We start from the raw sequence: 23,339 nt of genomic DNA, 5'->3' as shown, positions 1-23,339 counted from the left end.
CATTCAATTTTTTTACTTTTTTGCAGAGAAAAAAGTATTTTTATAGGTTACGTATAGACATGTCTAGAACCATTACATTGCCATAAAGACCATGTACATTGTTTTCGTGACCATTTAATTTTTTAATTTTTTTGCAGCGAAAAGAATTTTATAAAAACATTGAGCAGACACACGATTTTCATTTTGCGCGTCAGTCGTGTGTTGATTGTTTCTTGGCATGGGCAGAGAATACGGAATTACTCGGTTTTGTGTTAATTTATTTATTCAGAAGTGGCACGTGGTTTTATGTGAACACAAAAAAGGAAAGTGTAATTGAAAAATGTACCTGTTTTTTGTTCTGCTTTTTGATATATGGTATAGTTTATTTTTATTTGCAGTTACATGATGTCTGCGTTGGTACATTTGATGGGCACGAAGTAAATATGGAATGATTACTCATTGTTGAAATTGAACCAAAATAGAGTGTGAAAAAATATGTGACGTTTGCTTGCACGACATTATAAATACAAATAAACACGGAAGTAGTTTATAAATAAATAAAGTTAATTTTGTGTTTTCTTTTCTCAAGTGGCGCCATTTTTCGACGACGAAAAAAGTTTTTTTCATAAAGATCAAAACATTTTAGGCTGTGGCCATGTTCTTTTAACTGGAAGAAAATCATTTTTGACGAATACCATAACATTTCAGATCGTGACCATTGTCTTTTAATGGAAACAAAATTCTTGTTATCAATATAATAACATTTTAGATGAGGACAATTTTATTTTACTTAGAATTATGTTCACTGGCCCAACATGGTTGCAGTTGAAAATGTTACATGGTCGCCGCAAAAATAGGTCCTATCATATTATTTTGCTCTTCGAATATGATTGTGACAATCATGTTTCTTCTCTGCGTGTAATGACAATACTAAATACTTCTAAAATATAAAAAATCGGTATTATTAGTTATAATTATTAACGTAATTAAGAATGTACATAAAAAAAAACTCAAAAAGAATAGGTAATGTAACGATAATGCTAAAGGGTTTTGATTTTTCTTTTAGAAGTATTCTTCACAAATATTTCATAATAATTGTGTTTTAAATATATAACATCATCATATTATATATTAAATAAATACTTAATCGTGAATTTAGTTTGCGTTTAATTTTACTTAGTTGAATATATTCCCCCATGTTTTGATGCACTAATTATTTCATGGCTGAAGGTATGCCTGGGGTAAAGTACTGCCGAGGCGATTCCAATTTATAAGTGGTTATTTCTTTTTGATTGGGATTACGTACACGGACGAAAAACACTGTTTTTCATATGTTTGGGTGTAAAAATTATATTTTTGGAACTCAAATTTTTTAACACAATACTTTTAAGTGCAAGCCTATAATGTTCGTAAAGTAGCATAACATGTTTGGGACATATATGTTAATATCTTAGAACATATTATGTTTAGGACATAAAATGTTTGTAAATATAATATGCTTGGATGCAAACATATATCAATTTAGAAATAGCCTATAAACATATATATGTTTAGAAAGACAGACCTAGGGCGTATGCTACAAGTAAAAGAATGGAAGTAACCAATTGGCGCCTTAAAAATATATATACACAAAGAAAATTTCATTAAGTTTTTTTTTCTACCAGTGTATGCCTAAGGTGAAACGTAATATGTTAGAACAATACAAACAATTTTTTTTGACCAATCCTAAAAATATATATGCTTGATGCAAAATGTGTTTGGGGCATATGTCACAGAAGAGATTTTTTTTGATGGTGTACAAGATTACCGGGTAATGAGAGTTATTAACAACCCAGCAAAAAATTTGGAAGTTCACAACTTTAAAAGCACTCCAGAAGTAGCACTCCCAAAGATTTTCTTCATGTTTAACTACACAGGAAGTTATTTTAATTCAATTTTTATAACTCGCTTTTTTTCTTATTTTTAATAAAATTGTAAAAATTTTTACAAAAAATGCTAAATCCAATCAGGAAATATTGCGAATCTTCCAAATGTTCCAGACAAACGTTGGAATGCATTAAAAATCATAAAAAATATAAAATTTATTTCGCAAAATATGACAAAAATTTTTTAATTCACATCCAAAACACTGTATTCGGATCACACCATAAGAAGTGATGCAAATTCAGTGCAACGGTTGTTGAAATGGTGGAAATACGTCCTATGACAAGCCTATGTTAAATTCATCGCTTCTGCGCCAAATTTTCACTACTTCCGGAGCTAAAAAGAATATTTTCACTACTTTTTTGGCGACGCTTTTTTACTGGGTATTTTTTAAAAGAAAATAAAACTGATGGAACTGATTTGCATGTACAGTGCTGTTGAAAACATTTGCAACTAGTACTACCATTAACTTAATCTAAGTACATCTCCCATAATAAGTATTTTATAGTTTAGCTTCCATTCCGTTATGAAATATTGTTATTTCCCAAAAGGTAAAGAATCGTATGATTCGACCTGTTCAAAACATTTGAAAGCATTATTATAGTAATTTTTTTTTTACCTGGAATAATTTGATAAAATAACAGGCAATGAGTATAGACAACATATTAAAAAGCAAAATATCGATGATTTTAAAGTTGGCATATCACAAAAATCAACATCATCTGCGTCTCGAGTTATAAATGGTGGATGCACCAAAACTGTACGCTGAGCTTAAAGAACACCTAAGGCTACGACAAAAGAAGGTTATATTCACTCAAATATCATCTGAAGAAATCAAAAATTAAATTCAACTGGATATAACAACCATAACGATCAAATGTAGAGCTTTAGAAGTCGGAGTGCGATTACACAAAAATGCCAAAAACCACTTATTGATTAGCTCGACTTCGGATGGTTCGGATGGTGGAAGTTTAGTACGAAGGCCCAAAGGAAAGAAATACAAAAAGTTCCGTCAATCATGGTGGGGGGCAATATTATGGTCAGGCGGAGTTTTTTCTCGAAAAGCCTTTGAACCGAGAGTATTAAGCCGTTGGGAGTCTATAAAAACTTTGCCCCAGTGATATTGCCATAAGTATCCCGGGAAATGCCGTCTGCATTGCGTATTCAGCACACGTCTAAGGTGGTAAAACAAAAGACAATTTAAGCAACAACATTGCATTAAAGTTTTAGTTTTAATAGTTTTATTCTCATATTCATTTCGGTTTATTTTAAAGAGTCGGTGTGATTGCAAATGTTTTGAACAGCACCGTATATTTATCATAAAATACCATACGGAAGGGAAACGCTTCATTGTTTGTTTTGGAACAAAGTATTATTTGTTTGTTCTTGCAGTAAAACAATTTTGAATTATTAAATGCTTTCGAAGAAGGGAAGGCATATCACAAAGCAAAATTATGTCTAACACCCAGACACATCAAAAGACAATAAACTGATGATACAATACAGCTAATGTGGTAACAGTGATCAAATGATTGAGTTATTTCACGGAAGTTAAATTGGAATCAAATATTCTGACTTTCATTTAAAGTGTTTGGTATTCATTCCGAGCCAAACACACTGATTCTTACAATATAACATACTTTAAGAAATCTAATATCACCACAGTTGAGCACCGATACTGCTTAAAGGCATAAAAAGCCAACACATTACCAATTTTTCATTTGAGCAGAATCTGGCAACCGCTTTTTGACAAACAGTTTGAAACTCTAATTCTAATTTCTAAACCCAGGGCTCCAAATTGGATGGACAACAACCCAATAAACACAAACGTTTGAAAAATGCTAAATTTCAACAATTGTTTAAACATTTTTTCAAAGGATTAGGGTAATATTCAAATTGAGAAATTGTTGAGAAAATCGCGTTCTCAACAAAAAAACAACAAAAAAACAGACGTTACCCCCAACAGTAAAATTCAACACATTAGCAATAATTTCTCAAGTGTTATCCTCAAACTGAAGTGCATCGCTACTCAATAATTTCTCAAACAAATTTCGATGCGAGTCAAATTAAAAATTGACATTGTTTGAAATACTTTTCAACTAAAATTTGTATAAATGATAATAAAAACAACAAAATTCAAGTACATACCGATGTCAGTTTTGTTTACAAATTTACAATATTTTCAAATTGTTTGGTTTAAATTTTAATGTTAGTTACCAATAGTAACCTATGCAGCCAGTAGTAAACAAACATGTTTTTGACAATAATAACCTGTGGCATGTAAAATGTAACCAATAGAACCTACGTAACCAATAACAAACTATGTAACCAATAGTTACCTATGTAACCAATATTAACCATAAATGTTTTTGACAATAGTAACCTGTGGAATGTAAATTGTAACCAATAGTAACAAGACATGTTTTTGACTGTTGGATGTACTCAGCTGTGAACACAGCTGACTGTGATGTAATACCTTTAGTAGTCTTATCATGTCCATTTCTAATTGAAAGTTAAAGCCAAAATTCTATGAATTTTGTATAATCTATTCATTTTCGTCAAAATAAAATATATAATAATACACTACTTTTTATAATACACTACAATACTAATAGAAAAATAAATATCTTATTAAAACTATCAACAAATTAGAACAAAACAACAAAACATTAAATATCTTAAACATTATTTGTAAGCATTTTGGCATAAATAATTCGATTTCCTTCCTGTTGGTGTCATAAAACTGCATTATAATTAATTAATATGCGGGTAATGTGAAATTAGGAACGTACTGGACCGCGTGTTAGAATAGATTTAAACTGATAATAGGATGTAAATTAAACTGACGATGTGGTGCACATTTTCATCCAGAAGTTGGTGATTTAAAAAATTTTAGTTTTAACAATTTTAATTGGTTGCACTTTGAAATGCTTCTGGAAACTTTTTCTTGTCGATAAGCCACTCATTTTTCATCGGTCAGGTTCTTAATGTTTGCAAAAATGTAGCATCCAAAGATTTTAGTTTTATGCAAAGAGATTTAAGTTTAGTGAGTATATGGACTTTAAGTTATGGACTTTCCAATTATTATTAACTATTTGAAGCAGTTCCAGTTACTTTTCCAACATTTTTTCATCGGTCAGCGTTTTCATGTTTTCAAGAGCGTAGAATCCATAATTTTAGTTTTCGGCAAAGAGATATACACTTAGTTACTTCCTTAAAATTGTATAGCATTTTTTATATTCACTTACTTATTATTATAAACTATTTGGAGTAAATTCAGTTATTTGTCTAAAATTTTCCATTTTTTTATTTCTTCCAATTGACCACGAACTTCGTTGCACAAAGAAGTATTAAAACCACATGGTTTTTTCGTTGCATTTTAGGGTAGTGGTTTGTCAAAGTTTTCTCATATTATCGTCAACACCTCTTCAAAGATTTCGTCAACATTCCGGCAAATTGGAAGTAATTCGCAAACAATTTGAAGATGTATTGAAGATGAGCTGTTCAAAAGTCAAGTTGAATTTATGTTGAAAAATACATTTACCCCCAAACTGAAAAGTTGTTGCATTTGAAAAACGCTCATCCTGTATTTATTGGGAAGGTTTCGGAGTATACTCTAACGATCTGGAACATAAAATATCGAAAATATTACCTAATCACTGCAGTGTTTTTCAGGCTAAATGTTCTAACAAATGTTGGCATTAATATATAGTCAGACAGTCAACATGCAATAAAATACTTGGATTCTCTGTTCCTTACCTTGGAAACGTCCAAAGACTGCCGCAAATCTCTCAACGAGATGATTGAGCAGTACAATATTCACCTAATATGGGTGCCTGGCCTCAGGAACATACCACGGAACTACGAAGCGCATGAGTTACCAAGGCTACCATGCATATTCCAGGGGAACTAGAATCTGTTGGTATGCCTCTGGTTACCTGCAAGCTCATACTGCGTGAGAAGGCTGTAGTGATGGCGAATGTTGCAAGGGTATGTCCCCATTTAAACTTAAACCGCACACTAAATACGCTGGAATTTTCAATATGTCAAATAACACTCCTGATATCTGCTATAAAGGGTCGCTGCCTGATAGGCGAGTTTACAAAAACTATTGGCGCGAAATATAGTGACTACTATATGAGCTGTCACGATGCAGAGCAAAGGGAATCAATTAAACACCTCTTGTGATTGTCCTGTATTTTGTGTAATGCGTAGACGAATTTTAGGCGCATACAGCTTTAGATTACTGCACGGATGAAAAAGACTGTTTTTCATATGTTTGGCTATAAACATTATATGTTTGGAAAACAAATTTTTAAACACAATATTTTTGAGTGCAAGCATATAATGTTCATAAACTAGCATAACATGTTTGGGACATATATGTTAATATGTTAGAACATATTATGTTTGGGACATAAAATGTTTTTAAATATAATATGCTTGGATGCAAACATATATTAATTTAGAAATAGCCTATAAACATATATGTGTTTAGTAGCTTGGAGCGCTATTTAACAGGGAGCGATATTGAATTAAGTTGGTGGTTGTTGCTTGTTATTACAAAATTAACATTTTATTTTTCCTTGGGCAATTGATCAGCTACTTCTTTGATCCTTACAAACTGTGTGGTCCGCTGTTCGAATCCCCGCCCGGCAAAAGGTAAAATTAAAATAAAAAAAAATCATACAATTGAATAATTTCTTCTACAATGTTTGTATTACAGAAAAAGGTGCTAAGAACTAAAAAATCTCGTGGAAGTGAGAAAGATGTGGGGGAATATACAATTGGGCAGAAACAAAATTTTGAGCATTCAGGTCGAAAACCTATGTTGTTAGCACCTATATTAACTGTTTATTTTCATAATTCATTGTAAATATATAAATAAATAAATAAATAAAATTTTGAGCACAATATTGTTTGGGAGAATTTTTTTAAGCATATAATATTTTTGGGTGCAAAATGCTTCCAAACATATTATATGTTCACATAATAACATATTGTTTTTTGGAAGACAACATTATTGAATTTGGATGCAAAAATACAAAATGTTTGGAACTTACTACCCAAACATATATTGTTTAGACCAATATGCTTTCAAACATATTATATATTGGAAGAGATCAAACATATAAATGTTTGGGCAATAGCCAAAAATGTATATGCTTGAAGCAAAATATGTTTGGGAGTATATGTTACAGAAGCGATTTTTTGTGAGCGTGTGGCTAATGTTTTTTGACAAATCTCGTTGATTCAACAGAAGAAAATAAGCGGGTGGGTTCAGCGCTAAAAACTAGAAGTGATTACACTGTTAAAAAAAATATGTTTTTCATATGTGCCGATGTAAACAAAATGTGTTTCGGACAAACACAATATATTTAAGTGCAAAAAAAAATGTTTGGGACACATATGTTAATATGTTAGAATATATTATGTTTGGGACATCTAGTAATCGACTGACTGCAAAATTGAAGAATAAACGAACACGAGTCAACGCAGCGGACTACAAACATAACAAATATAGTTAAACATTCTCCCTACACGGACGAAAATTTTCATATAATTGGTTGTAAAAATTATATGTTTGGAAGTCACATTTTTTAACACAATATTTTTAAGTGCAATCATATAATGTTCATAAACTAACATAACGTGTTTGGGACATATATGTTAATATGTTAGAACATATTATGTTTGTAAATATAATCTCCCTAGATTCAAACATATATTAATTTAGAAATAGCATATAAACATATATGTGTTTAGAATGAGAGACCTAGAGAGTATGCTGAAAGTAAAAGCATGGAAGTAATCAATTGGCGCCTTAAACATATATCCACACAAAGAAAATTGTTTCAGCGAAAAAAAGCAATTTAAGAACAAAAATTATTTGTACCGAAAATAATTAGAGTGGATTTTACTATTTGTCGGATTCGGAATAGACTGGAAAATAAAAACATGACTATATATATTTATTAGAGTTAGCTCTACACCCTCACAAAAAATCGCTTCTGTAACATATACTCCCAAACATATTTTGCTTCAAGCATATACATTTTTGGGTATTGCCCAAACATTTATATGTTTGATCTCTACCAATATATAATATGTTTGAAAGCATATTGGTCTAAACAATATATGTTTGGGTAGTCCAAACATTTTGTATTTTTGCATCCAAATTCAATAATGTTGTCTTCCAAAAAACAATATGTTATTATGTGACCATATAATATGTTTGGAAGCATTTTGCACCCAAAAATATTATATGCTTAAAAAAATTCTCCCAAACAATATTGTGCTCAAAATTTTATTTATTTATTTATTTATTTATATATTTACAATCATAATGAATTATGAAAATAAACAGGTAATATAGGTGCTAACAACATAGGTTTTCGACCTGAATGCTCAAAATTTTGTTTTTGCCCAATTGTATATTCCCCGACATCTTTCTCACTTCCACGAGATTTTTTAGTTCTTAGCACCTTTTTCTGTAATACAAACATTGTAGAAGAAATTATTCAATTTTATGATTTTTTTTTATTTTAATTTTACCTTTTGCCGGACAGGGATTCGAACAGCGGACCACACAGTTTGTAAGGATCAAAGAAGTAGCTGATCAATTGCCCAAGGAAAAATAAAATGTTAATTTTGTAATAACAAGCAACAACCACCAACTTAATTCAATATCGCTCCCTGTTAAATAGTGCTCCAAGCTACTAAACACATATATGTTTATAGGCTATTTCTAAATTAATATATGTTTGCATCCAAGCATATTATATTTACAAACATTTTATGTCCCAAACATAATATGTTCTAACATATTAACATATATGTCCCAAACATGTTATGCTAGTTTATGAACATTATATGCTTGCACTCAAAAATATTGTGTTTAAAAAATTGTGTTCCAAACATATAATGTTTATAGCCAAACATATGAAAAACAGTCTTTTTCAACCGTGTAGATAAGTACATATTCCAGCTGTAATCATATCATTGCTGTAAATGGGTATTCCAAAAAATATCATGAGAAGGACCATTTAATTGGGTATGACCACAAAAAAAAATACATTCCTCCGGAACGAAATTTTAGACAAAGGTAATTTCCTTTTAACATACAGTATTTTCTTTAAGAGCAAATAAACACGAATATATGACAAACGATGCAACAATTGCCTCTAATCCTTATTATTTGCATCTAAAGAAAATTATATATAGTCAAAAGAACAATTAGTTTGTCTAATCTCCCAAAATCTCCCAATTTTGTTTAACTGTCAACATGACTTTAGAAAATCTAGATCAACTGTGACTAACCTAATGGAGTTTACTTCATTTATAAATGAGGGATTCAAAGAACGCAAACACACTGATGTTGTTTATACTGACTTTAGTAAAGCATTTGATAAGGTGAATCATAAGCTTTTACTACGGAAATTAGAGTTTATGGGTTTCAGTGATATGTTTTTAAAATGGCTTCGCTCTTACTTGACTGGTAGAACACAGAAAGTTAAATTTCGTGATACGCTTTCTAGATACATTGCTGTATATTCAGGAGTGCCGCAGGGAAGTCACATTGGACCGATTCTTTTCAACCTGTTTATAAATGATTTACCAGAATCAATATTTCGGTGCAACGTTTTAATGTACGCAGATGATGTTAAAATTGTTCATTCTTTTAACGATCATACTGGTCAAACTATTTTACAAGAAGATCTAGACAGATTATTTCAGTGGTGCAAGGTGAATCTGATGGAGCTGAACATATCGAAATGTAAACATATGTCATTTTGCAGAATAAAACTGTTGCACTCTCATGCTATGTCTTGAACGATCGTGAACTTGAATCTGTTAATTCTATACTAGACCTTGGAGTCACATTGGACCCCCGATTGGATTTTCGACGACATATCTCCTTAACCATTAACAAAGCATATGGAACTCTTGGCTTCATCAAAAGGTGGAGCAAGGAGTTCTCTGATCCGGTTGTAACAAAACTGTTATATATTTCGTTTGTGCGCTGTATACTTGAATATGCATCTGTAATGTGGGATCCTGTTTATGCGATACACTCCAATTCAATAGAATCGGTTCAGAAACAATTTCTTTTGTTCTGTCTTCGCAGATATGGGTGGAATTCGAGTAACCTTCCCAGTTATGAATACAGGCCGAATATAATCATACTCCAAACTTTAAAGAGTCGCCGTACAATGCTAAATATTAGCTTCTTGTCTAATGTTATTCACGGACGAACGGATTGTGTCTATATTTTGAATCGGATCGTTGTGAATGTTCCTCTGAGGCCGTCACGAAACTACCAGCTACTCGAAATCCCTTGTTCTAGGTCACATTATGAGAATAATAACCCAATACTTCGTCTGTTCTCCCAATTCAATAAGTATTTCTTCTTACTGGATCTATCTGAAGATCATACCACACTTAAGCGTAAAATAATACTATTTTTAAATGCATAATGTTATTTGTAAATACGTATTTATAGAATTAGTCTGTAAGGATTATTTAATCTATAGACTTAATATTAAAAAAACTATTACGTTCCTCAGAAAAGAAAATTCTTCTTTCAGTGTACTCTCCAAGAAATCTGCTGAAAGCAGCTGAATTCGTTAATTCGATTGTCCTAAAGATACCAGCAAAAAATCGTCGCCAAAAAAATAGTTAAAATATTATTTTAGATCCAGAGGTGGTGCCAAATTGACGCATAAGCGATGAATTTGACATGGACTTGTCATAGAACGAATGTCCCTCATTTCAACAATCGTTGCACTGAATTTGTATCACTTCTTAAGGTGAGATCCGAATTCAATCGGATCTCACCTTAAATAATTTACACCGTTTTATTAATCTTACTCTGTTTCTAATCTACTTGAAACAAAAAAAGTTAAAATTACCCATTAAAAATATGAAAAAAGCGAGTTATAAAAAATTGAATCTAAAGAACCCTCTGCGTAGTTAAAATGAAGAGCATCATTGGGAGGACTTTTTTTCAAGTTGTTCCTTTTTTTGCTGTGATGATTTATTGTAGCAAAATAAGATCAAGAATTTATCTGAATTTTACTAAAGAAGCCTGAATAAAAAAACTTTGGTTTTTCCTTCAAAAAATGTTGGCAACATTTTTAAATTGAAAAATTTTACGAATTAATTGTCGAATCGCCAAAATACAATAGCCGACAGAGGCCACTTATTTTTGCTACCTTTTCCTCTGAGTGTACAACATAAATACCATGAAATTGACTTATTTAACGATATACTTCTTAGGGAATCTCAAATCAGACAAGAGGGGTCTTAAGTGGCAAATCATGCTCAATTCTATTACTTTTTTATGCATTTATTTCACTTTGTATTTATTAGGGTCACTAGAGTTGTTTGTTTAATTAAACTGGAAAACTTCACACCAACAAAAATTTACCTAATTTTTAGTATGACTAAGTCCCAAAAGTAAACGGATCTTGTGAGTTCAGCGGAACAAATTAATACTTCAACAAAAAACGAAAGCCAAACATGTTCTAAACTAGTCTGTTTTATAACCATACAAAAAGTTCACAGAGCATAGACCAGAAATTTGCGACTAAAACAAGTTTGAGCGATCACAATTGAAAGTTGAAACAATGGATTTAATTTTTAATACCTGTGTGAGGAAATATGCAAGCGGCAACCAACAGCCACTCGCTACCAGTAACCGCCAAGAAACTTGTGATACTGAGATGCAACTACCTCACCTCTTCGCATGTTGTGGCATGCAAATGAATGGCTGGAAACAATGGGCCTTATATGCAATCCAACAAAATTAGAAAATGTATTATACCTACAAATTAACTGTCATAGCAGAAACCCAAAACTGAAGTAAAGTTTAAATATCTGTATATGTGTTTGGAAGGGTTTGTTGTGGGGAAACATACCATTAAATTTTTTTCCCATAAACGTTGGTCAAGATGGGGATGGCTAGGTAGCCGTGACCTAAAATCTCTACTATCTTATGAAAAAAAAAAAACAACAAATATCTAAGGCTGTAGGTTCGAGCAGGCCAAATCTTATGATCTGTCCAGCAAGGGATTGCATACAGTGTTCTACCAAAGGCTATCATACACAATGGAATTACTTGGCCGGTGGCAAGGTATCTTAAAACTTATTTATATTGTCTACTAAATTATAAGTTAGTACATATGGAGTCTTTATTATACAAATATATATTAAAGAGCCAAACTTCATTTATCTTCAGAAATCAAATCTGGAGATCTGCACTTCTAGGAGCCTCCGGATGTCATAATTGGGATCGGTTTATATGGGGGCTATATAAGTACCCAGTAAAAAAAAAGTGTCTTTTTGGATCCGGATGTGGTGTCAAATTGACGCAGAAGCGATGAATTTAGCATGGGCTTGTCATAGGACGGATGCCCAACATTTCAACAGTCGCTGCACTGAATTTGCATCACTTCTTAAGGTGTGAGGTGAATTCAGTGTTTTGGATGTGAATTAAGAATTTTTGTGATATTTTGACAAATAAATAATTTTTAATTTTTTTTTATGATTTTTAATGCATTAATCAAATATTTTCAAAAATTCGCAATTTTTGTAGAAAGGATTTAACATTTTTAAATTTAAATAATTTGTACCATTTTATTAATTCTTAATATGTTTTTAACCTATTTGGAACAAATAAAAATTATAAAAATTTGACTCAAATGAACTTCCTGTGTAGTTAAAATAAACAAATCTTTGGAAGAGCATTTTTGGAAGTAAAGTTGTGCCTTGAGAAGAACTTCCAAATTTTTTTGCTGGGTAATTATGGACCGACATGAACCCATTTTTGCATGGTTGTTAGATGTTGTTATATAACATCGTGAACCAAATTTCAACCTATCGGATGAAATTTTCTCTACCAAGAGGCACCGGAAGTCAAATCTGGGTGTCGGTTTTTAAGGGGCGAGTATATAGGCCCGATATGGCCCATATACAATACTATCCGCCCTACTCCAATCACAAATACTTGTGCCAAGTATCAACATGATGGCTTGATTTGTTTGCAAATTTGCGTGAGCAGACTCGGAATTTCATAAGGGCCCAGATACATATACGTTTTGGGATCAGAAACCTTTATTTTAAAAACTTAATTCGCCCAATTAAATTTTTATTTGAAACCCCCAACATTTTCAATAAAATTTTTATGTACAAATAAATTTTTCATTTTAATAAACCATTAATTGGGATAAAAATTATTTAATAAAAAACGAAACAGAACCAATAATTTTTCTGACTTACCCACTTCACTTATCATTAAGCTGCGTTGGTTCTACGTTAACTAACGAACTTTATAACTGCAATACAGACATCTTTTATCTTGCCTATATAGAGTCCATATGTCAATTAGGAACATACTTGCTGAAAAATTGTCAGTTAAAGTTAACCGGAGAGAAGATATTTGCAATTTATTTTCTTTTAACTGGCAGTTAAAATCTAACGAAGTTTCGCGCAAATGGCCTTTAGTGGCTTTAGTTTGAGTACAAAGTTGTATTAATTAATTTTTTAATTGAGCACGTTTTCAGTTTGAATTAATTTGTGCAACATTCGTGCCAATCCCAGGAACTGTGAAACATATTACCTGTACTACACCGAACGAATTCTACTTCGCTATTTTGATGAAACCTTCTTCCTTAACTATTTTTCGAAATATGTAATTTATATTTGTGTTCTACATTATTTTTTCTTCATAAAATGTTCGTACTTTTAATTAAATTTCTCTACACATATTTCGTAATTTTGTACATTCCACACTGATATTTCGTGAGAATATACGCCATTTAGCACTTTTGTTACCTGTGAACACGGATCGGTGCATGGTTATATTACCCTCAATGTAAAATTAAACAAGTAAGAAAGTCTAAAGTCGGGCGGGGCCGACTATATTATACCCTGCACCACTTTGTAAATCTAAATTTTCGATACCATATCACATCCGTCAAATGTGTTGGAGGCTATATATAAAGGTTTGTCCCAAATACATACATTTAAATATCACTCGATCTGGACAGAATTTGATAGACTTCTACAAAATCTATAGACTCAAAATTTAAGTCGGCTAATGCAATAGGGTGGAACACAATGTTAGTAAAAAAATATGGGAAACGTTTAAATCTGAAGCAATTTAAAGGAAACTTCAAAAAATTTTATTTATGATTTATCGCTCGATATATATGTATTAGAAGTTTAGGAAAATTAGAGTCATTTTTACAACTTTTCGACTAAGCAGTGGCGATTTTACAAGGAAAATGTTGGTATTTTGACCATTTTTGTCGAAATCAGAAAAACATATATATGGGAGCTATATCTAAATCTGAACCGATTTCAACCAAATTTGGCACGCATAGCAACAATGCTACTTCTACTCCCTGTGCAAAATTTCAACTAAATCGGAGTTAAAAATTGGCCTCTGTGGTCATATGAGTGTAAATCGGCCGAAAGCTATATATTGGAGCTATATCTAAATCTGAACCGATTTCAACCAAATTTGGCACACATAGCTACAATGCTAATTCTACTCCCTGTGCAAAATTTCAACTAAATCGGAGCAAAAATTTGGCCTCTGTGGTCATATGAGTGTAAATCGGGCGAAAGCTATATATGGGAGCTATATCTAAATCTGAACCGATTTCAACCAAATTTGGCACGCATAGCTACAATACTAATTCTACTCCCTGTGCAAAATTTCAACCAAATTGGGGTAAAACTCTGGCTTCTGGGACCGTATTAGTCCATATCGGGCGAAAGATATATATGGGAGCTATATCTAAATCTGAACCGATTTCAATAAAATTTGGCACACTTGAATATAGTACTAATTGTTCTTCTTGTGCAAAATTTTAAGTAAATTAGGGTAAAAGTCTGCACCCAGAAAAAAGTGCCTTCGAAACTAAAGGAAAAACTTTTCATCAACATAGTTTATCCATTTTATTTCCATTAAGGTAAATTTTTGTGAGAAATAATAAAATTTACTCGTTTCAGTAAAAAAAATCCTAAACTGTAAGCAGTTAGGAATAGTTCATTAACTAGAATAAGGCATGGAATTTTACTCATACTGTTTTCTTCGCTGGGTATAAGAATTTCCTACTGAACAAGAAAATTTTATTGACCGATAACAAAGCATTCGTAAAAATAAACAAAAAACGAACTAAAACCAAGTTTCCTCAAAATTAGTAAAATTTCTTATAAAATGATAATTGCGACTTCCTTTATAATAGAAACTTTTTCATATATACGAACAACACTTGGCTTATAAAAATATTTTAGTTCATTCGTACTAAGAAGTATGCAATCCTTTCAAAACTTAAGGAAACAAACTTGTTAGAATATAGGAAATTTTCCTATATTTCAATTGTCTACCTGTAATCGATACCTGTCATCGTAATCGATGTGTTTGCGCGTGGGTGTAATCGATATGTTTGCGCGTGGTTTGTTTTTTTAGTTGGAATCGCGTTGTTGTGGTATACGGAGAGATTGTTAAAAAATAATATGGTAAAATAATATAATAAATAGCAAATAAAATATATACAATATTTGTTATTTTAAATTAGTGAAAAAATTTTTTTTTGAAAATAAATCTATCAATGTCGTGATGGTGTATAAAGGAAGAAAACACCAGCAGAATAACAACCCTTTCATTTGTCTTCATTTTGGAATCTTCAATTATCAGGTAATATTCAGTGACGCTAACCTTTTGTAACAAAAATGTTTTATCATTTTTTATATTTGTAGATATTGAAATTGTAAAAGGAGGACAAAATCGTTAGGAAGCAACTTATTAAAAGTGAAAAGTACAAGAAGAAGATGAAAAAGTGCCTTTTACAGTTGATAATATCACATGGAAATTGGAAATAGTGGAATAATAAACTAATATTTCAAGGACAGTCGATGCTGTTGATTCTTAATAAATATATTCAATATATTAATAAAACATGTCTTTTATTGAAGATAAAATTGCTTATATAAATAAATAAAATTGTATTTAAAAACGAAGGCAAGCAGTTCTAATTATGAAGTAAAAGTTTTACCACAAATATGTAAGATTTGTCCAAATGAATGAAAAAATTTCAATAAAATCATTCCATATATGAATTCAAATAAGTTAAATTTATTCATTCTGTAGTATAGTGGTACATAAATATAGGAACATGTTAACTAATATATGGAATGCATTCTACCTAATTTCTACGAAAATCACATCGTTCAAACAAATAAAAATGTCTTTGGCGCTATACGAAGTTCAACTTTCTTCACAATGAGTTCATTTTAACTTAAAGAAGTGGTCACTTTTTTCTGGGTGTGGCTTCTGGGGCCATATAAGTCCATATCGGGCAAAATATATATATGGGAGCTATATCTAAATCTGAACCGATTTCTTCCAAAATCAATAGGGATCTATTCTGAGCCAAAACACATACTTGTGCCAAATTTGAAGTCGATTGGACTAAAACTGCGACCTAGACTTTGATTACAAAAATGTGTTCACGGACAGACGGACAGACGGACAGACGGACATTGCTATATCGACTCAGGAGCCCACCCTGAGCATTTTTGCCAAAGACACCATGTGTCTATCTCGTCTCCTTCTGGGTGTTGCAAACATATGCACTAACTTATAATACCCTGTTCCACAGTGTGGAGCAGGGTATAAAAATAGCTTTGCAACTTACTTGTGTGCTTCCCTTTGTCTAATTTCAATGCCATTCGAATTTGACGAAAAGACGCAAGGACAGATGCCCAAATATTTATTGGCAAAAATTCTTAACCATAGAGTCTATTACGTCATTTCCGAATTTTAATGTGATAAAATTGGAATATTACACAGTGGAGCTTTGACAGATATTTCTAGGTAACATGCAACTAAACAAACTTATAATACAATGTACCGCTGTAATGGCGAGGGGTTTATTGGGTTCTAACCAGGATCTTGAATAATGGCCGTTTTATAACCTTTTACCTGTACATTTAAAAAGTACATTGTAAACTATCGAGAGTTTTCTTCACTTACCACTATGAACAGAAATATTGAATTAGCTTACCTGCAAAAATAGAAATTGTTAATTAATTGATTGTTAATTAATATGTATTTTCAAATCTTTATCTACACAGAACGAAAAAAATATAAATATTTATCAATTTTCCTACGATAAACTTTTTAAAAGATCCAATGACTCAAAAAATCTTCGGTTGAACCGACAAAAAATTCCACTATTCAACAAAAGATCGTAGGCCTTTGCATCAGCGAATGACCAGCTAGAGTTTTGACAAATTTTAATAAGTATGGAAATTGCCTCTAATAAGTCAGCAGTTTATACAAAAAAACTTTAAGATTTCACATGTTTTCTTGTTTTTAAACAATTGATGTTGCATATTTTTTGACGTGTCCCGGATAAACGAGGACTCTGTTTTATTTTAATCCGTCTCGGCTTGAGCATCCAGTACTAAAAGAAAACAAGCCTCATGTGGCGCATTCACTTATTAGACCATATTGGTAAATTTTTTTCTACTAAATTCCTTGTTCATCGCGGAGAAGACACAGAGAAGAGATTGGTTGGCAATCGGTTGTAATAATCAACATTCTAATTATGTAACGAAATATCAAGTGTATCAACAAATATTCTGTATTGACCACATTGGTTCTACTCTTTATGATAACAGACAAATGCTTCTACTTCCGCTAATGGTTTTGGAAATGGGTTGATACAAACTATCAAGAAAACATATTGCAACTTTCATTCAGTACACAGCAAAAAGTGAATATTTACATCAAATACAAAAATTATTTTCAAATGATGGATGTTTGTGTTGATTACAATGGTAATTGTACAATATTTATTAAATTTCGTAACCTATGTCAACTACTATCATAATTGGGTTTATTACGATTAAATTCGAATTGCATAACTACACCCTCAAAAATAATGTAATACACACTGAAAAATGAGTTTGTCTTTTATTATATAATATTTTTTAAAAAGTATGCATAATTTTTATAAAAATCCATACAATCTACAAAGCACATTATTATTATTATTTATATAATGAAATTTTTGGCATAATGGCTTGGTTGGAAGAAAAGTATAGAATATTTATGATAAACGATGATAAATATTACCAATAATGTTCCAATCTTCAACTTCGTATGGCGCTAAAGACATTTTTGCAATTTTGAACTCCAATTTTTTTTTTTCTTCAAACTACGAAATTTTCTTTACCAAGTGAAAAATATTATTATATATTATCCCAGCAAAAAAGCGTCGCCAAAAAAGTAATGAAAATGTTCTTTTTGGATCCGGAAGTGGTGCAAAATTGACGCAGAAGCGATGAATTTAACATGGGCTTGTCATAGGGCGGAAGTCCTCCATTTCAACAGCCGTTGCACTGAATTTGCATCACTTCTTTAGGTGTGATCCGAATTCAATGGTTTGGATGTAAATTAAAAAATTCTGTTATATTTTGTCTAATAAATAATTTTTATAATTTTTTATAATTTTTAATGGATTCTAACGCTTGTCGGAAACGTTTGACCTCAAATATTTTCAAAAATACATAATTTTTTCAGATTGGATTTAGCATTTTTTTCGACAAAATGTAAATGATTTGTACCATTTTATGAATTCTTACTCTGTTTTTAACCCATTTGAAGCAAAAAAGTTATAATTACCCATTAAAAGAATGAAAAAAAAAAAACAAGTTATAAAAAATTGAATTAAAAGAACTTCCTGGGTAGTTAAAATAAAGAACATCATTGGGAGTGCATCTTCTGGAAGTGCTTTTAAAGTTGTGCCTTTGGAAGAACTTCCAAATTTTTTTGCTGGGATGATGTGTGGAATTGCATACATCAAAATAGTTTTTTGGATATTTTTATGAACTGTGAATTAAAATTTCTTGAATCACGGGAAATGTCGTGAATCGTGCGTATTTCATTTTGAATGATCGTTCATGAGTATTTCGTAAATGTGACTGAGAACGAGTTCCTCCCACACATAGGTTAGGTTAATTGGCAGCCCGATGTATCAGGCTAACTTAGACTATTCAGTCCATTGTGATACCACATTGGTGAACATCTCTCTTATCACTGAGTGCTGCCCGATTCCATGTTAAGCTCAATGACAAGGGACCTCCTTTTTATAGCCGAGTCCGAACGGCGTTCAACATTGCAGTGAAACCACTTAGAGAAGCTTTGAAACCCTCAGAAATGTCACCAGCATTACTGAGGTGGGATAATCCACCGCTGAACATAGCTTGCGTGACTAAAAATTTCATGGTCACAATAAAATTTTTAATTTTTTACGAAAAGAACTAGTTTTCCAAAACACATAGCGCACGCAGATAAGGAATATAATCACCTCCTAGAGCAAATGTAACATGGAACATTTTTGCAAGAAAAATATTTTCTCGCCAAGCAAAATATATAATTTCCAAGAAAATAACATGGTTACGACAAACATTTAACATGTTATACGGTGTTCTCACCAAGCATGTTTTGGGGTTTGAAATGTTTTCCCTTTATAAGCACTTGAAAACGAGTCGTTTTCGCCATACTAAAAAACAAGTTCAAAATACAAGTTTTCCTCCAAAACACGTCAATTTTAGAATGTGAACCCACCTAATTTGGAATATACCCCGAATAACATACCCTATTCAAAATATATGTCAAAATATTGAAATAAGTTTCATAGAAAAAAAAGAATAAACAAAGGCTTTTAAGAACGTGGACATGTGAAAATAACATAAAAAATGTTTTCCCTTTGCGCTCGCGGTAATTATTTGGACATAGATTGCATACATGTGAATTTCGAGTAAATGCGAATTTCGAGTTTCCATGGTAACTGTCAAACTAAAACATCTCAACCCGGTGTGAACGGTGAAATGTTTTGGAAAAACGAATGAGGAAAACGAGTCGGTGGGAACATAGCATTAACCGTCCAAAAATAACATTTTGCTCTAGGATGTGATGATATTCCTTCTATGGGTGATCTTGGCCAAAAACTCGCGTTTAGATAAAATTGCATACTTACGACAAATAAAAATTTATACATTTTTTTGATATATCAATATTTCGATTAGCGATACAAAGTTTTATTTGTGGATAATTTTCACAATATATTTTTTTTATTTGTAGTTATTTATTTGTATTTTCGTTACCTAGTAACTTATTAATAATCAGTGTTGGGATTCAATTTGTTGTTTGGCAATTAAACAGTATACTTAAATCAATACCTTTTACACTTGGTCCAATGGAACATAGTAATTGAAGTGTTGTGAATTCAATTATTAGGGAATTTTGATATTTTAGAGAGTTTTCCATTCAAACAATTATTTTCGTAATTGACTAAATCAATATCGTATTTGATTTATTTGTATACCCTTCACCATTAACTTTGTCATTCCGTTTGTAACACATCGAAATATTGCTCTAAGACCCCATAAAGTATATATATTCTGGGTCGTGGTGAAATTCTGAAATTCAATCTGAGCATGTCCGTCTGTCTGTTGAAATCACGCTAACATCCGAACAAAAAAAGCTATCGACTTGAAACTTGGCACAAGTAGTTGTTATTGATGTATGTCGGATGGTATTGCAAATGGGCCATATCGGTCCACTTTTACGTATAGCCCCCATATAAACGGACCCCCAAATTTGACTTGCAGACCCTCTAAGAGAAGCAAATTTCATCCGATGGTACATGGTGTTAGTATATGGCATCTAACAACCATGCAAAAATTGGTCCATAATTATATATAGCCCCCATATAAACCGATCCCCAGATTTGGCTTGCGGAGCCTCTAAGAGAAGAAAATTTCATCCCATCCGCCTGAAGTTTGGTACATGATGTTAGTATATGGTCTCTAACAACCATGCAAAAATTGGTCCACATCGGCCCATAATTATATATGACCTGCGAAGCCTCTTGGAAGACCAAAATTCATCTGATTCAGTTGAAATTTGGTACGTGGTGTTAATATTTGGCCTCAAACACCCATGCAAAAATTGGTCGAAATCGGTCCATAATTATATATAGCCCCCATATAAACCGATCCCCAGGTTTGACCTCCGGTGCCCCTTGGAAGAGCAAAATTCATCCGATTCGGTTGAAATTTGGTACGTGATGTTAGTATATGATATTTAACAACCATGCCAAAAGTGGTCCATATCAGTCCATAATCATATATAGCCCCCATATAAACCGATCCCGAGATTTGGTTTTGGAGCCTCTTGGAGAAGCATATTTCATCCGAGTCAGTTGAAATTTGGTACATTGTGCTAGTATATGGCCGTTAACAACCATGCCTAACTAGGTCCATATCGGCCTATAGTTATATATAGCCCTCACATAAATCGATCCCCAATCACACAAAAATTGGTCCATATCAAGTTCATAATTGTATATAGCCCCCATATAAGCGACCCCCATATTTCAATTCTGGCTCCCTACGTTGTTTTCATTTAATTATGCCAATAATTGATTTTTATTTCGCTTAAATTTTTTCTGCGTACTCATCATAACCATACATACGGTTGCACAAACCGAATGTTATTTGAAATATTTTTGATTGGCATTTTAATTATTTCAGAATGAAAAATTATTTATAATTGTTGTAGAGGAAAAAAATTAAAATCCCATTCAAACCTATTGTTTTCGTACTCAGTCAAACCTATTTTTTTGCGTAGTATAATTTTTAAATATTTTCGGGGGCATTACTATAAGAAAGAACATTACTATTGGAACTAGGCCATGGTCAACATTTGGTTATATAAGCATCATAATATTGATAAAATTTTAAAGGTAAATTTGTATCATCAAACTGGTGCAATTCCCACTGATAATTATCATTTTCTACTCCAGACTGGTCATTTAATTGCTTTATTTGAAATTAAAGAAAATATGCGTTTCTTATAAAAATCTTCAATATTTTATTTTTCTGAGTTATACTATATTGTTATTTGTGTGTTTTGTTCTAACATAACTTACACATACAAATATGATCAATAACAACTAAAGGATTAAAAAAATAAACTACATAAATCATTATCTGCCTTATCATATTAACGATGTCAGAATGTTCCTTTTAATATGTAGATGCGCCTAGATTTCCGATAAATCGACAGCTTGTAAGCTAAATTAGTTTTTCTGAAAGTAAACATAATAATTCGAATTTAATTTCGTTCAATTAAAAGTTCATTTTGTTAAACATTACCCGCATAGAATATCAAGTTCAATTCTTAGTTCCAGGTTGCAGATTTATAATCTTCTTTTGCAGTTATAGTCTTTTAGCATAAAAGGGTGTATTAAGGAGCTCGGTAATTTAGTAACAATTCCTTTCCAAAATGTCCACACATTGAAATCGTCCATTAAAATTTGAACAAATCAAAAACAAAACTAATGGCAAAGCAATGTAATATTTGGTATTATATTGATGATACTTGGCAAATTCTGGAAATAGAAAAAATATAAAAGGAAAATACATATTTTTATTATTTTCGGATATTTTTCATATTTTTAAATCCAAAAGAAATAACTTTTTTACCATTACATAATTCAGCTCATTAGTTTATATATCAGATATACTGCTCTCCACTTGGATTTAAACTGAAAAAGACAGGTAAAACAAAATGCAATTTAATGCCAACGCTACTTCCCAACTTCAAGGTGAATCTTCCAACAAACCCATGCCGCTCTTGGTTTTAAGAAAACTAGTAGTGAAAAAAATTTACAATTTTAAAAGATCAATATGGTACCCACCTTTTGATTGCAAACATATTCTTATATATTTGATAAAATGATGGAGTTGATGGGATTGATTGGTCAATGTCACGAAATAAAATTGGTCACTAAAAGAAATGAATAAAAAATATTATTTTAGTCCGTTTAATGTAAATAGGCTTCAATGGAAAACGGTATTCACATTTCACAATTGCTTACCTTCAATAAACGTAGAATGTTTTTCATTTTTACTATATCACAGGTAATTTCAAATGCGTTCTGCCATATATATTTTCAAACCTTTACCACGTGGCCATTTGGCCACCACGTGGCTGTGATTTGTTGTTGCGTTCAAAATATTTATGCACACATTTGGAACGCAGCCGACGGAATGTCGTCAATCATGTTTTTTAATTTACGCGAAAAACAAAAACCCAACCGTTCGTTACGAGTTACTTCCACAGACTGATCTCTCCATTCTCTTGTTGTTCTCTTTTCGCTCTAAATTATTCAATTTCAATCACATGTGTAACTGGAAACGGAAAAATTTTTAATCGCGTTTGTAATTGAAAATTATTTCCGAATTGATTAACAAATTGATTGAATCAATTAATATTTTAATTGGAAACGTAACAAATATCAATCATTTTTAAATTGGTTTTATTCGGATTCGATTAAATAATTAATTGA

The 23,339-nt window shown here is 31.7% G+C and overlaps 2 protein-coding genes and 1 long non-coding RNA gene across 4 annotated transcripts in view; 2 read left to right on the top strand and 1 right to left on the bottom strand.

The window, feature by feature from the left end:
• Positions 1 to 23,339, bottom strand: part of qin (tudor domain-containing protein qin) — a 663,334-nt gene that overhangs the window by 466,530 nt on the left and 173,465 nt on the right. The window lies entirely within an intron of this gene.
• LOC142221450 (uncharacterized) overlaps positions 1 to 23,339 on the top strand; it is a 231,159-nt gene that overhangs the window by 46,130 nt on the left and 161,690 nt on the right. The gene's annotated exons all lie outside the window — the stretch shown is intronic.
• Positions 15,398 to 15,871, top strand: LOC142221460 (uncharacterized). Its single transcript, XR_012718046.1, has 2 exons — positions 15,398 to 15,610; positions 15,673 to 15,871. It is a non-coding gene; the product is annotated as an uncharacterized LOC142221460 (long non-coding RNA).

Source organism: Haematobia irritans, chromosome 1 (genome assembly GCF_050003625.1).
Source record: "Haematobia irritans isolate KBUSLIRL chromosome 1, ASM5000362v1, whole genome shotgun sequence".
Taxonomy (NCBI): Eukaryota; Metazoa; Arthropoda; class Insecta; order Diptera; family Muscidae; genus Haematobia; species Haematobia irritans.
This window is presented reverse-complemented; position numbering and strand designations above follow the sequence as displayed.